The 15,669-nt window shown below is 31.6% G+C and overlaps 1 pseudogene across 1 annotated transcript in view; it reads left to right on the plus strand.

The window, feature by feature from the left end:
• LOC143244918 (tyrosine kinase receptor Cad96Ca-like) overlaps positions 1–15,669 on the plus strand; it is a 40,819-nt pseudogene that overhangs the window by 2,589 nt on the left and 22,561 nt on the right. Inside the window, exons 2-3 of the transcript XR_013025381.1 lie at positions 6,572–6,652; positions 12,549–12,700. The product of XR_013025381.1 is annotated as a tyrosine kinase receptor Cad96Ca-like (transcript). The remainder of the gene's footprint in view (positions 1–6,571; positions 6,653–12,548; positions 12,701–15,669) is intronic.

Raw genomic sequence — 15,669 nt, forward strand, 5'->3', positions numbered from 1 at the left:
AAATAAGTAAACACCAGGTATTACTTCTTTAAAAATGTTTATTATCATTGAAATCCATCAACGTTATTTCTCTGCCTGTGGGTTCTTGAAGACATTTATGGCTGTATAGCAAAGAAATTTACAAACTTTGTTTCTTTAGTGTAAGACTGCACGACAAGATATGTACCAATTATAGGAACTGAATCTCACATTTTAATGTTATAAGCCCTCAAGGTTATCGCTGAGCCACTGGAGGCACATTTAAAAAATATATTGTGTTTAGACAGTAAACTGTTAGACAAGAGTAGTCCAAGTGTGAGCGTTAAGTGTTGTCAATTAGCTGCCTTGACCTCTATCAACATATTCGATCATTTACCAACATTTTCATCATAAATAACATAAATAATAAAAGAAGTCCATAGTGTTTTGCTACCCGCTAGTACAGCAGTATGTCTACGGATTTACAACGCTAAAATCAGGGGCTCGATAACTCTCGGTGAACTCAGCAGATAATCCGATGTGGCTTTGCAATAACAAAACACACACACACCCATCATGCGTTTTGTTTTACAGTTGACACCTATATGCTTCCCCTCAGTGACAGAGTGGTATGTCTGAGGACTTATAACGCTAGAAATCGCGTTTCGATACCCCTAGTGAACAGAGTACAGATAGCTTATTGTGTAGCTTTGTGTTTAAGTACAAACAAAAGACGCCTATATATGTATATAATGAGTTGATAAAGTAAACAATATATTTATTTGTTCTAAACACGACACATCTTTAGGATATACACACTGATATTCATATGTTTCAACATCATTAGATGCTATAAAAATATTTGTGTAAAATCTTCAGTAACGTGTTATTTTAATAAACTCGATAGCGATTATAGCTATGATTCTACCAAGCAAATTATAACACATTCAGCTAACGAATGAAATACTTCGATGTTTAAATATATATATATATATTAACAGTGTATTTACATGTATTAGTTAAACGTATGATCAAGACAAGTATAAACACTTAGACATTCTTCTTTGTATTTTCAATCTGAACGAAACCTCATGTTACACAGGGATAAATAACAGGGAGGTCTGAGACACCACCCTCTAATTGTTGTTCCTAATTATGATCTGTTAATTATAGAAAGGGTAAAAATCCACCAGCACCTACCAATTAACCGAAACTTCGTAACTCAGCCGTGGAATTGACTGTCACCATTACAACCAGTTTAGCGTCATATCGCGGCTTTAACCTTCGACTATATATATATATATATATATATATAGCCAAAAATGCTGACCAATCAGACTACGTCCCGTATTCCTAGTTTTTCTACTAAGATACATGTTCTACATCAAACAATAATATTATAAATATCTACAAATGTTGAATATAAAGTAGTTGTATTATTCTAGAATGAAGTTATTTGATACATCTCTTTATGAGTATTATTTTCGAATCCTCATAATTTGTGCATTTTATATACTTGATATTGACGACAAACATCTGATAATCTGTTCCATTTAAGACATTGTAGATAGATAGGAAAACCAGACTTGTAGTATATTTAAATGTGCCAAAGAAATATGTATAGTTATATTTATTTCAGCAGATCTCAAGGCTGAACGAGAGCTTACTGCTTTTGAGAATAAAATACCAACTTGTCCTATATTAATGTAATAAAGAGATACGGCTCAAATTTTAATCAGGTTTCAAGACAGGCTCTCAAAGACATGTTATCCTTGAATTTAGGCACAACTTAGTTTGTGCATGATCAGCAGTAAGTTTTTCAGATCTTCCAGATTAATATCTAATCAGGTTTCAATGATATTTAAGTCTTAGTAGAGAAATTTTTAAAAAATCCTTGTTTAATGCCGACTAGACACTACTTAGTATTCTATTAACGCACCAAACGCCAGACTTTGCCATAAATGGTCTTAAAATGCCAAATCCCACAAAAGGCACGACATTGTGGTAAACTACTTTTATGTCTGTGATATTCTAAACAAATAAATGTGTTCTATTTAACATAAAAAATAAAACAAGATATTATAGTAAGTCCTTGATTCCAAAAGGGTGTCAATATGCTCGTACTCCTGAATTCTCATGTTACTTGTTTATCAATGCTGTGCAAAGGCTACATATCTATGGTGTGCACAGACCTACAAAGATTCTGAAGCAAAGATAATCCTTTCTTCTTACAGTGCAGCCCTCTAATATTACGTAAGTGAATAAGGTAGCATTAATGAAGTAAACAATGATACGGGGTGGTGGAGAACGGGGAATTTACTTGCTGACGCCTAGGTGACTTCAAAGATTGCGTCTAGGCATTTCACAAGCACGAGTTTCAAATGTGTATAAGGTGTTTTCTTGTATTCAAAAGATATGTGTATCTTATCATATAACTCGTATATGCCCAGTTGTTACTGAATTGTATCAGACGGACTCTCGGAACAAAAAGTATTAATTTTATATGTTTCACAAACGGACATTTCATGAGTTTGTACTCTGGTGAGACTAAATGTATGCCATTCATATTTATTCTGAAACTTAAGAATTAAGATTTACTAGACAGTTTAATGGTGACATTATTTAAAACTTATAAAACATCAAACAATTGGTAAGTTGTTTTCTTCATGATTGTCATCTATCACCTGATTCAACCACCAGTATATTAAAGTATTGTAGGTTCTGTTCGACACCAATTGTCTGGAATTCATAAGCTTCATTGGCCATCTTTAGAATCCAGTGGTGAGACATTAAAAAAAACTTTCAATATGCTGAGAAGTCTTAAGAGAAACTAGTAAAAACTAAAAGTTCAAAGCAACTTTTTTGACGTCTCTTGGATTTGATGAATCAACTACTATAAAATATTTGAAAACTGGACTTCTTCAGAACAAGCTTAACCAAATTTTCAAACTGAGTCATAATCACAGAAATCATTTATTTATTACTCCTTCAGTTCACAGTTTAGAGCAGTAAAGCATAATAAAATTTGTTGAACCACATTCTTAAACTATATAATAAAACTAAAAGATTGTCTGTTATGTTAGCTGTTCATCTCCATGTAGATTATTTATTGCTCTGTATCAAGGCAAAACAGGTATCTTTACAAGGTAACCTTGTCAATGGAAATAAAGCAACAGTTCATAAAGGTTTAATTGTATAAGCTGCAATGCTTTTCATCGCTGTGTAAAAATCTTTCTTTTGATGTGTTGTTTCGACAAAGATATTATTATTTGTCACACTGTTAGCCTTTCCCATCTCAGTATTTACATTAACATTTTTCATTAGCATCTAATGCACATGTTAATATCGTATGACAGTAGTTTCTAAGCTGTGAGTCTTGGCAAATTGCTCGGATTGTCGCCAGTGTAGTATTTAGGTAGGGGATAGAGGGGGCTTAGCCACAGGACCCATTGATAATAGTATTCTATACAAAATTACATAGGATGTAGGGCCTACAAAAATGATTAGCCCCTAAGCCCACACAATCTTAAATCCGCCACTGGTTGTCGCGAAAGTTTTGCCAAACGAAGATTAATTAAAGTATAAACAGATTCTACAAAAAATAAATAAATAAAAATAATATTATTGCAAGTGACAGAAAGGGTGTCGTATACACCAAAGTAAGTGGATTAAAGCATCGTCAGTGAAAAACTTTGGAAACCACTGTCCTATAATCTGTTTGGTACTGCAGCTTTGCTTGTATTAAGTCTCATTTAATTGTTGTAACTTATTATTTTACTTTATATTTCTATTTGACTGGTCTGTTAACAATTACTATTAGCAGTAGGTTGTTTTTAATTAACAAGTACCCGATGCTCATAATCCTCATCAAATACCACGACATGTTCTTACATCAACGAATCTCTTAGGAAAGGTGTATGAGAGACACTGGCGCTATTAATTTGAATGTGTTTGTTGGTGGGTCGTCTTACACGTAACTCACACGTTGCTATTTGATCTTTCTCAACACTTCGTGACTCTTTAGAGAAGTTGATACACTCTATTAGTTGGATATGGCTTTCAAACAGCCCGTTCACCAACATTTGGTAAACCATACATACAGCAGCCAAGTTCGTGTGCGTGCTGTCTCTTTACTCTTACAAAACGTGGAACGATAGTAATTCATATATCAGATAACCTGAGCACCTTTGAAGGATAGGCCCTTATTTCAGTTCACCACTGTAGATAATAGTCTGAAAATGTTTAGGTTTTCGGCTATTTTTAATTGAACTTTTATTTAGGCCTACTTTTATAAGTGATTGATTTATAAACGCATATAACATGAACTGTACTAATTTAGTTTCAATATATTTCAGAGTAAAAATAGTAAAACTTTCCTATATGGCTGTTTCTAAAATATTTAAGATTACAGAAGAACAATTCTTTTCTGTTTTATTGTGATACTGTTATATTGTTTTCAAAACGTGAATTTACACTTATAGTATTTTTACGTTCAATTCTATCATCTATGAGGATGAACAGAATACGACTGGACACTAAAACAAAATGTATGAAGTTAAAACAATATCGTACAATGGAAAGTAGGATTTCGAACACCTTTGTCGATTGACTTATGCTGAGGACTAAACATTGGTTTCTTTAATACAAGAACAACAGTAAACAAAAGTATAAAAGTTGGCCTAAACCTTTAACTGAGATAAAACTCCAATGCATAAATGGTGGGAAAGCAATGTATTTAGAAAGAATTACAGAAGTGAAGTATTAGCATAGAGAATAAAACATACACACGAAGTTTGCAGGAAACAATAATCGTTGTTTTAGCTATTTCGTGGTACAAATTAGTCCATTGAATAGCACTTTGTGTCGCTTTATTCAAAACTACAAACAAAGAAAACGGAACTGAAACTGATATTACTTAAAGCTGTGTAAAAGAATAACTTGTTTATTTTATTTCAACGTAACATTAAGAATATAAATGCTTTATACACTAGTTACTGTTCATAAATGTAAAATAATAAGTTCTATGAATGATCTTTAATATTATTTTCCGATAGAAAGCCTAAAGCTACCTGGAAGGGTCACCTGTTTTAACCACCCGCACCACTGTCCATTAGTAGATTGTCTGCTAGTCAATCAGTAAATAAAATGACGTCACACAAGAAACGCTTAACATTGCAATTTGTAGTGTTGCAACGTCAATAAAACGTGCGCACTCCATGAATCACGTGAAGAATTATGCACGCTGTAGGCTACAACACAACATAGCATACGAACTTCGAAAGCAAGAAATAAAAATATTTGTTATTTCTAATTTTAGTTTTATTTACTTTTGAAGCAGAACACTTTCGGGAACCGTGAGGAAGTACGTCTAGTTATTAGGCATTATAACATTTGATTTGATTAAAATACTCTGAAAACTTACTGATTCTGCTATCCCTTATTTTAAAGAGAGCTAGAATAATTTCTATATATGCATTTCTTTGAAATGTAGTCGTGTGTATGCATTTCTAATACAACATGAGATTTTTAAGAAGGTTTATTATTTTTAGAATTATTCATTTGTTTGGAAGTTAAATACATTTTTACGCAATTCAATAATGTATGTTAGGGCAGCAGAAGTGACTTATGTTTCAGTGGTTACTTAATATAATGAGAATACAGAAGCTCAGAAGAGATAATACTGGCAATAATATGTATGAGAATTACTTTAGTACTTAACTGAATAATAAATTTTTGTCATCAGGCTTAAATTTTTCAGAAGAAGGTTAAAGTAAACTTTTCCCTTTTTAGAAATTCTGGTAATACTGTTGTTTACTAGTTTTATATAGTTTGAGGGTTCATAAGAGTAAACAAACATTAGCAACAACAACAACAAAGTATTATGTCTGTGGTATTAATAGTCTTTCATTCATCACAGTGAACATATAATTATATAAAATTTGAAGAATATGCGTTATTTATGCAATGAGTATATATATATATATATAAATGTATGTTTATCATCAACAGAAATACGTTAAACGATACTATTTAGAAGACATTTGTCATCGTCCACGCACATTTTATTGTTCAAATAACCAGTATACCATCATCAGATTTCCGTTATGTTGGTACAATAAACATAGTTTTGAACGACCCTAACGCCGCCTAGTGGTAAATAATTATGTCTGCGGACTTACAACGCTAAAAACTAGCTTTCGATACCCGTTGTGGTCACATAGCACATTGTTGTCACTTGTGCTTAATTTCAAACAAATGAACCTGTTTGTCATTTTTTATTTTTACTTGGCAGACGCAATTGTAACTGAATAAATTTTGACAATATTGAAAACGCCCATCTTTTTACATTTGATATAAGTGTCAAACAATATAGTAATTAAAAATAGAGCTAATGTTAGGCACCTATACTTTTATATACTAACCATTCCATGTGAAAATAATGGATTTTGTTTTTTAAACACGAAGTGCTTTATCTTTTTTTTACGTTAACATAATTGTACTAATAATAAATAAAATCATTCTGTTCACGTCTAGTTAAGCTTTGTTTTATTATTCTTTCAATATGATGCACTTTTTCTACAGATTTACAATAATATAGTATCACATTTTGCAGGTGAAGGATTCCCTGGACAAAACACTCCACCGGTTTTTGAATTCAAGCGGAAATGGCTAATTCCTGAAAACGAAGCAGTCGGTATGTTCTCTTTTATATCAAATATTTTCTTCCTCATTTTTATTAACGAATGGTTTTCAGAATGCCCAGTTTTTACCATTTTAACATCTTCGGTAGCCCAAACTTCTGTTATAAACCTCTGCCCATCACCAACAAGAAACATTGGCACTAAACAATGACAAAAACTTAAACAATTATTAAAATATCGAATCAGTAAGTGGTCGAATCTGAAGACAAAATGGAAGTAACGTTATCCCAGGATATATCGTTACTTGGAGCTTCATTCAAGTTTAATTACTCATATGCTATTAAATATTTTTCTTTGTTTTATTTCGTATAGAGTTTATAAGCCATAATTTTCAGGATTAGTCAAATGGTTCAGATAAAACTGGCATTGGCTTTCATTGTTCAGTCGAAGTAAATAATTGTTAAGCAGTTAAGTTACAGCTTTTGGTATAAAAGTGTGTTTTTGATTATAATATCTTACATCAAAAATGAGATGAAGTAATAAGTTTTACAACTGGTCTCGCAAACTTAGTACATGTAATTTGAATCAACATTTTGCAATGGGAAAACTTATCTATTTTACGTTGAATTTTATTCTTAGATAAATTTATTTATCAGAAAAGGCATGTTTTATTTTAATTAATATATAATTACGAAACGAAACTTGACAGTATAAACTAGTGTTACAAAGATATAGAATTTGAGGGATCGCAAGCAAGACTGCAATACAACTGTATTATACAAAAGAAAAAATACGTAAGTTTCTTAAATTACCACGTCTAATCGTCAGTTATGATCTTTATAACAGTGAAAGCTATATATCTGACAAAACTAAAAGCATTATTTTGCATTTTACCGAATATGTGTGCTCATCAGAGTGACGCAAACGTTTGTTTTATATTTCCCATCTTCATAATTAACTACTGTTGTTAATTCCTCTAGTGCAAGTTAAATACGAAAACCGAGTTTGCATTTACATAATTCAAAGACAAAAACAATTTACTGTTAAAATATATCTTCGCCCTTACAACTGTCAAATAAAAATGTCAATGTCATTAAGGTAGTGGCCCCACGTGTAAGATTTTATCTGTGAAACTAGATGTAAATCATTAGACATGAAGGTCGCCTTTGACAGAGAAAGGCAGACAGACAAAGAAAAACTTGTCTCAAGACCAGAAAGATAGCATATCAGGCTGTAATGAGTAAAAAAAGCTAGGAAAACTGAGATATTCACGTAACTGAAGCTTAAACCTTAAGGGGATAGATTTAGACGATAAAAAAAGATACTTTAATGTGTGGAGCCTATTATAGATCACCGGCTTTGAACCAGACGTCACTGAAAGTTTTTAAGAGTGAAAAACCGAAAAAATTAAAAGGACAAAGTTTTCAATCACATCACGCCATTTCTTAAAAATATTACGTTGCATCTTTAACATATATTAATTGCTGCTATATGTGAAACTCCTAAAATAAGTTAAATTGCTATTTAATAATTGAAACCAATGATAAATTTCATAATTGAGAATGTTTTCCTCGTAATAAAATAGCATTGATTACGATGAACATTAACTAACATTCTGGGACATTTTCCCATGTGAGTTCGAAATCTCATTTTTTATTTCTCTGGGGATGTTCCTGAAAAATACGTTATAAATAACAAATAAGTGATGAATCCTCTCTGAAACTGAGCTTTTTGTTTATATTATCATCGAAAATTTATTTTGAAACTTTCTTAACTTCAGAAAAGATAGAAAATCACTTTATCATTTTAGTTGGTGATACTAGAAAACTAGTAGCTTTGCGCGAAATTAAAAACAAACCAAACTAAACTAGAAAACTAAATTACTTAAACTTATAAATGTTTCTAATACTGTTGCGCTTCAAGAAATAACTTCGAAACTTTACAAGTAAATATTAAAAAACAAACAAAAGGCCAAATAACATTACTTCCCTAAATTTATCAATAAATATTTATACATGCATTTTAAATGAAAAGCTACAAAATGAGCTATCCACACTGTGCTCACTGCACATAGTAAACCCCAATTAAAAAAACAAACAAACTTATAAGCTCTCAAGCTTATAAGATGGGGATATATATCATTTTATGTTTAAAAAGCATCTGGTTATATTAGACTTAAGATTTTCGTATAATTTCAAGCTGCAATTGTCCATAATAGTCCTGTAATTTGAATACTTCATAAACTTTTGATGTTTTCATTCTAATATTATTTGTTAACATATTTTTTGTTTTATTTATTAGTTTTATTTTTTTGTTGAATAACTCTAGAATAATTAATTCCCTTTGCATCATATGTAGGTGTTTGAATATGAATTTGAAATATAAAAATTTTATGACATCATAAATAGTCATTGATTCAGGTATTTTTCAATAAAGTATAGTTAAATGTAACTTCTAAAGCATAAATTATTTATATATATATATATAGAATTGTGTAATGTAGAAAGTATACATAAAAAAACTGATACGTTACGTGTAGGGAATAATTATGGAAACATTACATAAACTGGGTATAAAATGCCAATAATTCGGAATTTTTTCCCTCTCAGCTGTACGAAAATGAAGTATGCCAGAGTAAAGCCACTTGCTGATTCTTTATGAACCCGACGATGACCGAAGAAGGTCGAAACGTTGTTCGCTCTTCTACGTAAAATATTTTCTCAACCCAAATGAGCCGTTTTTGCATATATATTCCACTTGCTGATAGTTTGCATTACGAGTATCTGTCATTCAACCAATAAGATACAGCCACTCCAGCGTAATTCATATACAGACAAACATACTATTTCCAGCGGCATTGTGATATGCACACTTACGTTTTTTAAAACAGAGACGTCGTTTGATAGACGTGTAGAAATTAATGGTGTGAATTGGTGAAGGTGCTAGTCTGAAGCAAAATTTCACTTTTCAGTAGATGTATGGAAGCGCTGAAGAGAGTATGAGAAACTAGTGTTATTCATAATAGAAGCGGTCGTAGTAGAAAGCCAAACTCTTCAAAAGTAATCTTAAGAAATCTGGGGTATGTTATTTACTTAATACACGGCAGTTTTGTAGACATTTTGCCAGATACCTAGTTGCAAATACAGATGTGAATTTCAGTTCCAGGCATGTAAAATAGAAATTAGCGCGGAGTAGTTTCAATGGATGTGCAACTACTTAAAATCCACTGTTGAGAAAAAATTACCATATTAAAAGACAGAAATTCGCATAAGACTTCAAACAATGGGATGAATCAAGTTTAAATTGTTAGATAACAATCAAATATCGTTTGTTTGATGGCAGAGATAAGAACGGTATCACGGTCAACGTATAAGATTTATTATAAAGAAGCATGGTATCGGATCATTGAAGGTTTAGGCTGCTTTTCAGACATTGGTGTTAGAGATTTATACAAAAATTAAAAAAAATACCCTAACTGCCGACAGGTACAAACGTATTCTTATAAATCATGCTATTCATTTGGGTACAAGACCTGTTTGGCAAGGTTTAATCTTCCAGCAAATCATGCAGAAGATGTGGTGGAACGACACCTAGAATGAAAAGAGAAATTGACTAATGAAACCTTCACAACAATAGTTTGGCCTGCACAAAGCGAGTCTGAAAGTATTATTAAAGACTGTGTAGGTTTATATGTAAATTGAGAAGGTGAAACTGCAATCAAACAACTTGGGTAAAGCAATGAGGGTTATACAGGATATTTAGAACAATACTTAGAACCATATGTTGATAACATAATTGTAGCATGAAAATAGGTGAACTATTAAAGCATATATATTAGTTAGCTATGAAAAGCAGTAGTTTCTCTTATACGTCGCAACCTGGTGATCTGAAATTGATGAAAATCGATTAAGGCGCGAATTATTTGACTTGTGATGCTTACACATACATTCTGATAAAATAATTTTATCATTTTAAAATTTTAGAATTAGCACTGTTACAAAACGAGGCCCCCGCTAGTGCAGCGATATGTCTACGGATTTACAACGCTAAAATCAGAGGTTCGATTACCCTCGGTGGGCTCAGCAGATAGCCCCATGTGGCTTTGCTATAAGAAAACACATACACACAAAATGTTTATTATAGCGGCCTTATAAACTGATCAGACAAACAAGAATAAAAAGTTTGCAAAGACAAATCGAATAGGTTTTATTTTTATTTCTGTAATAATAAACATTACACATGTTTTGAAGAACAAGTTCTGCATATGGTGATAAGGATTGCTCACTCTTAATAACTTCTTTACACATGTTTTGAAGAACAAGTTCTGCATATGGTGATAAGGATTGCTCACTCTTAATAACTTCTTTACACATGTTTTGAAGAACAAGTTCTGCATATGGTGATAAGGATTGCTCACTCTTAATAACTTCTTTACACATGTTTTGAAGAACAAGTTCTGCATATGGTGATAAGGATTGCTCACTCTTAATAACTTCTTTGACTCTTTACGAATAATTATTTTTTCAAGAAACTGAAGTTAATAGTCAATAAATAAAATTATTACTCATAAACGAGCACACCAGTTCGTTTGTACTGTTATTTAATAAAATATTTGGTAATGTTTGTAACAATTGCTTATGTTATCAGCACTATTAAATGTTTATGTTTATTTGTAATCAGTATTTTTGTAACTTCTCTTCACTTGAACTACACTTGATCACAAATATTTTGGTGAACCCGAACTATAATTATGCATGTGTAGTTGAAATTCATTGCTAATTTAAACATATTAGGGTTAAATTATGAAAATTTAGAAAATTTTTAGTTCGGTATTTTTAGTGAAACTAACACTATCATAACATTATAATAAGATAAAAGTTGAATACAGTAACTCATTTGTCCTAAAGTTGAAATGCTGAACTATTTACCTAAACCGTAACTGGAGTGAACTGTAGAATCATTAATTGCAGTGAAATAAGATTACACTGCACAACAAAGTTTTTGCTTCTTGAACACTGCTGGGCGTTGCTTATAGATTTTGGCTGCTGATTACGAAAATCACATCCAAATTTGCCCATCACGTACCGTCTCATTGAAATCTTCAGTTTCACCAGTACATTGTTACAATGGAAAAACGATATCAGGGCAACTGAAATCCGTCGATGCTTGCTGACTACTGTTGGACACTGCAACATGATGCACCGGACATTAAATACAAACGAAAATCAGGAGCAAAACACTTTTAATTATGCTGAACTTAATAGCGTATTAGAAACATAAACACAGTTAAATACGTTATTGCCGGTAAAAAGTTAACTGTCTATTTCTCAGTTTCTAGGTGATGAAGCAAAACCAAAGCTATATTTGTGCATACCTACCAGGTACCTGTCACAATCAGCAAAACGTTTTAAAAAATTGTTGTGCAGTGTTATTTGGTACGAAGTTTGAAATCACTGTGTAAAAAATACAACAGTACTCCCCTCTATATATAAAAGTCTGAATTTGTGTATACTTTTAAAAACACCAACTTTAACTTTGTATCGAGTATATAGTTATTTAAATTTATTTTCTAATTTTGAAGTACTTAGCCGTTTATAAAAAATGAAAAGGGGTCACTTCTGCAGTAGTATCAGTTGAAGTGATAATTATCCTAACACGTAATTTAAATCATTTTAGGTTCATCAAAAATATTGTATAGTGTTTTTTTTATCTTCAAACCCACTGGCAAGCATAATAGTATTACAAGACGTTGTTGAGAACTTTATATTAAAATACAAAATAATTCATGGTGAAAGTTTAGCAAGAATACAGTACGAAATAAGGGAATCTCACGATCTTTGAAGATGTAGGAATGATGACGTAAAAGCTTTATCATTATGTGTAACTGCCATTTTCATTCAAGTTAAGTGATAATACATCTCATAAACAATCTCCACATTATTTATTTAGGAACTAGGATAGTCACAGTCCGAGCAAGTGACGATGAAAAAGATAGGTTAGAATTCGACATCGAACCAGCTGTCTTCTTGGATGGCTCTCAATTCTTCCGGATTAACAAGAAGACGGGAGAAGTATTTTTAGTTAAAAGTCTAGAGGGCCAGGTCAGTAATATTGTTTAAAATATGACTTTTTTGTACAGATAAAAAATCTTAACGTATTTTAAATTTTGGAAATGACAAGTCATAGACGAAATGATAATTTATAAAAGCATTAAATGGACATTGACACGCTCTTGTTCCATGAAATTATGTGTTAGAGATAGAGTCTAATTATCTGTATCGATTCTTGTAAGTTATACATTGTTTTAGTGTACTGTTAAAGACAGTTGATTGGCTTGAAAAATCTCACGTATCTAAGTTTTTGCTACTGTTATAGTAATAAGATAAAAGATTATGCTTCATTGTATCTGTTTTTTTTTTCATTTTACTTTTCAAGGTCGTATTAATAACGATTTTATATTATTGCTAATTTCTGTATTCTGTTGGTGCAATTTTTTTTTTCTTTTAAGGACATGACCTACAAGTATAATGTATTAAATTCCTACTTCGAGTTATACTACTTTTAACTTGTCTTTTTATCGAGATTATTTTGCTTATATTTTGAAAATTGGAATAAAGATAGAATCAAATGTAACAGTTTTTAACGGGCCTGGCGTGGCCTAGCGCGTTAAGGTGTGCGATTCATAATCTGAGGGTCGCGGGTTCGCACCCGAGTCGTGCCAAACATCCTCGCCCTCCCACCCGTGGGGGCGTTATAATGTTACGGTCAATCCCACTTTTCGTTGGTAAAAGAGTAGCCCAAGAGTTGGCGGTGGGTGGTGATGACTCGCTGCCTTCCCTCTAGTCTTACACTGCTAAATTAGGGACGGCTAGCACAGATAGACCTCGAGTAGTTTTGTGCGAAATTCCAAAACAAACACACAGTTTTTAACGAACATTTTTGCTGTTGTAGCTTTCTATAAAATTATTAAGTTAGTCATAAGTTTGAACAAATATCACGTGTATACGGGTGTCTATAGACTATAACCTGGCTGGTTTTTCTCTGTAAATTTTTACATATTATAGACGAATCTGTTGAGGTATAAATCATAGTTTAAATGTTGTTTTATTTGAAACATAAACTGTCTGTTTTGCAAAAAAAACCAACCAAAACAGGTTCTTAATTGCAATAATACTAAATAATTTTGTAATGATTTTATTAAAGCAAGTAACACAGATTACTCTCTTCATTATGACGTATTAACTCGTTCTACGTGTTCCAATCTTCTCTGCAAGATATCAGAATGCGGGCTTATAGGTAGTTTGTTACAATCGAGCTAATGTGCCTTTGAAGTGTTGTAAATGTCAGGGAGAACTAAGATATAAGAAATATTGGTTGAATGAAGTCACGGAATACCTGCTGGAGATTTTTCTTCTCTATATTTTTATTTTCTCATTTGTGTTTGTAATCATTTGTAAATGATTATGCACGTATTTTTGAATTAGAGTCGTATATTCACGTTTAAATCAAATGTATTTCATAATCCTTTCATACATCAGCAATAAAATAAATTATGTGTCTCGGTAAAGTTATATATGTATATATATATGTTTACATACGTACATTATTATATGTCCATATCGCCCATAAACTAGATAAAACGTTTGACCTAATATAACAAACCCAAAAAGATCACATATAATGTGAGCCTTGATGCTGGCCTATTAATACACGAATATTCTTTGTTGAGACTGGCGAAGTTTGTAGGGCGTAGCGCACCAGTGGAAAAAATGTCATTCTTAATGAATCACTTTTGTTTTTAGTTATTTCAAGCGGTTGAAAGATCGTAGAGTTGTGTAATGATTCTTAAAGACCTCCGAAAAACAAGCACAAAAATGTAAGAGCATCGAATATACATTTGATAAGTGAGAGCCAATAGAATTGTAGACTATCAGGTCAGAATCTATTATGGTGGTTGTGAGTTTTACATTTCACAGTTTGTTTTTCGGAGTTATAACAGGTTAAGAATATAATCTTTTGTTGACCTGAAGATGACCAAATAAGTTCGAAACGTTCTTCTGTACTTTGTTTTAATTAAAGGTTTAATACCCATACCATCCTTCTTTAGAATACATTTTTACTTTTACTTTAAGTGGGTTTCTCGTTATCATGAATATGTTGTGAGGCAACCAATGTAAGGAAGACAGTGTAAGCACGAGAATTAATAAAATAATGTCGAATTCCTACTAATAATTACTAATAATACTAGTAATTACCACGTCCACGATTTTTAAAATATATAGTTCTGATATTTTACCCAATTAGTAACTCAACTATGGCATGAAGTACGCATAAAACTCGAAACGTCGCAAATTAGTTTTATTTATTGAGTGTAGAGATAATTTTAAATTTTTTTATTCAGTTGATAAAAAGTTAAATTGTTTATTTATTTAAGTGAATTCCACGTTTAAAAGAGCGCTTCCCTCCTATTGCGATCTTTGCAATAATATTTTACCATATTATATAGCCACTATTAATTATTATTATTATACAGATTTTTAATAATATCGATTAAAGCTATTGATCTCTTTTTATAAGCATTTGTGTAAAATAAACGCTTTCTGTATTTATATATTTTGAAACAGGAAATAGTAAAATTCCATCAACCAACTAATCCTTGTATGAATTAACAAAGTTAACAGTAGCTACAAGTTTGAAAGTAGATTCTGTTCTCTAAAAGTCCATGTTATTTAATTGGAGTATGTATATTGAAGTTTTAACTTCACTAAATTTGCATCCAATAGTTCCGAATTTCAACTAATCACATCTCACGTTTGTTGATTCGCAAGCTATAAGTTACTGATTAAAAAACGTATTGTAATTTGTGTATTTTACGTATGTGCATGGTAAAGTGTGTACAAAGTAATACATTACCTTTTTAAACATTTTACGAAAGCTTATTAATAATTAAAATAGGCAATTAATGTAATAACTCTCGCAATATAAAAACACTGCTTCTGTATAGCAGTATTACTCAAAGTTATGAAGGTCTAATTACGCTGTATCTAACCTTGATACGCTCAATCTAGCT

Source organism: Tachypleus tridentatus, chromosome 2 (genome assembly GCF_004210375.1).
Source record: "Tachypleus tridentatus isolate NWPU-2018 chromosome 2, ASM421037v1, whole genome shotgun sequence".
Classification (NCBI taxonomy): domain Eukaryota; kingdom Metazoa; phylum Arthropoda; class Merostomata; order Xiphosura; family Limulidae; genus Tachypleus; species Tachypleus tridentatus.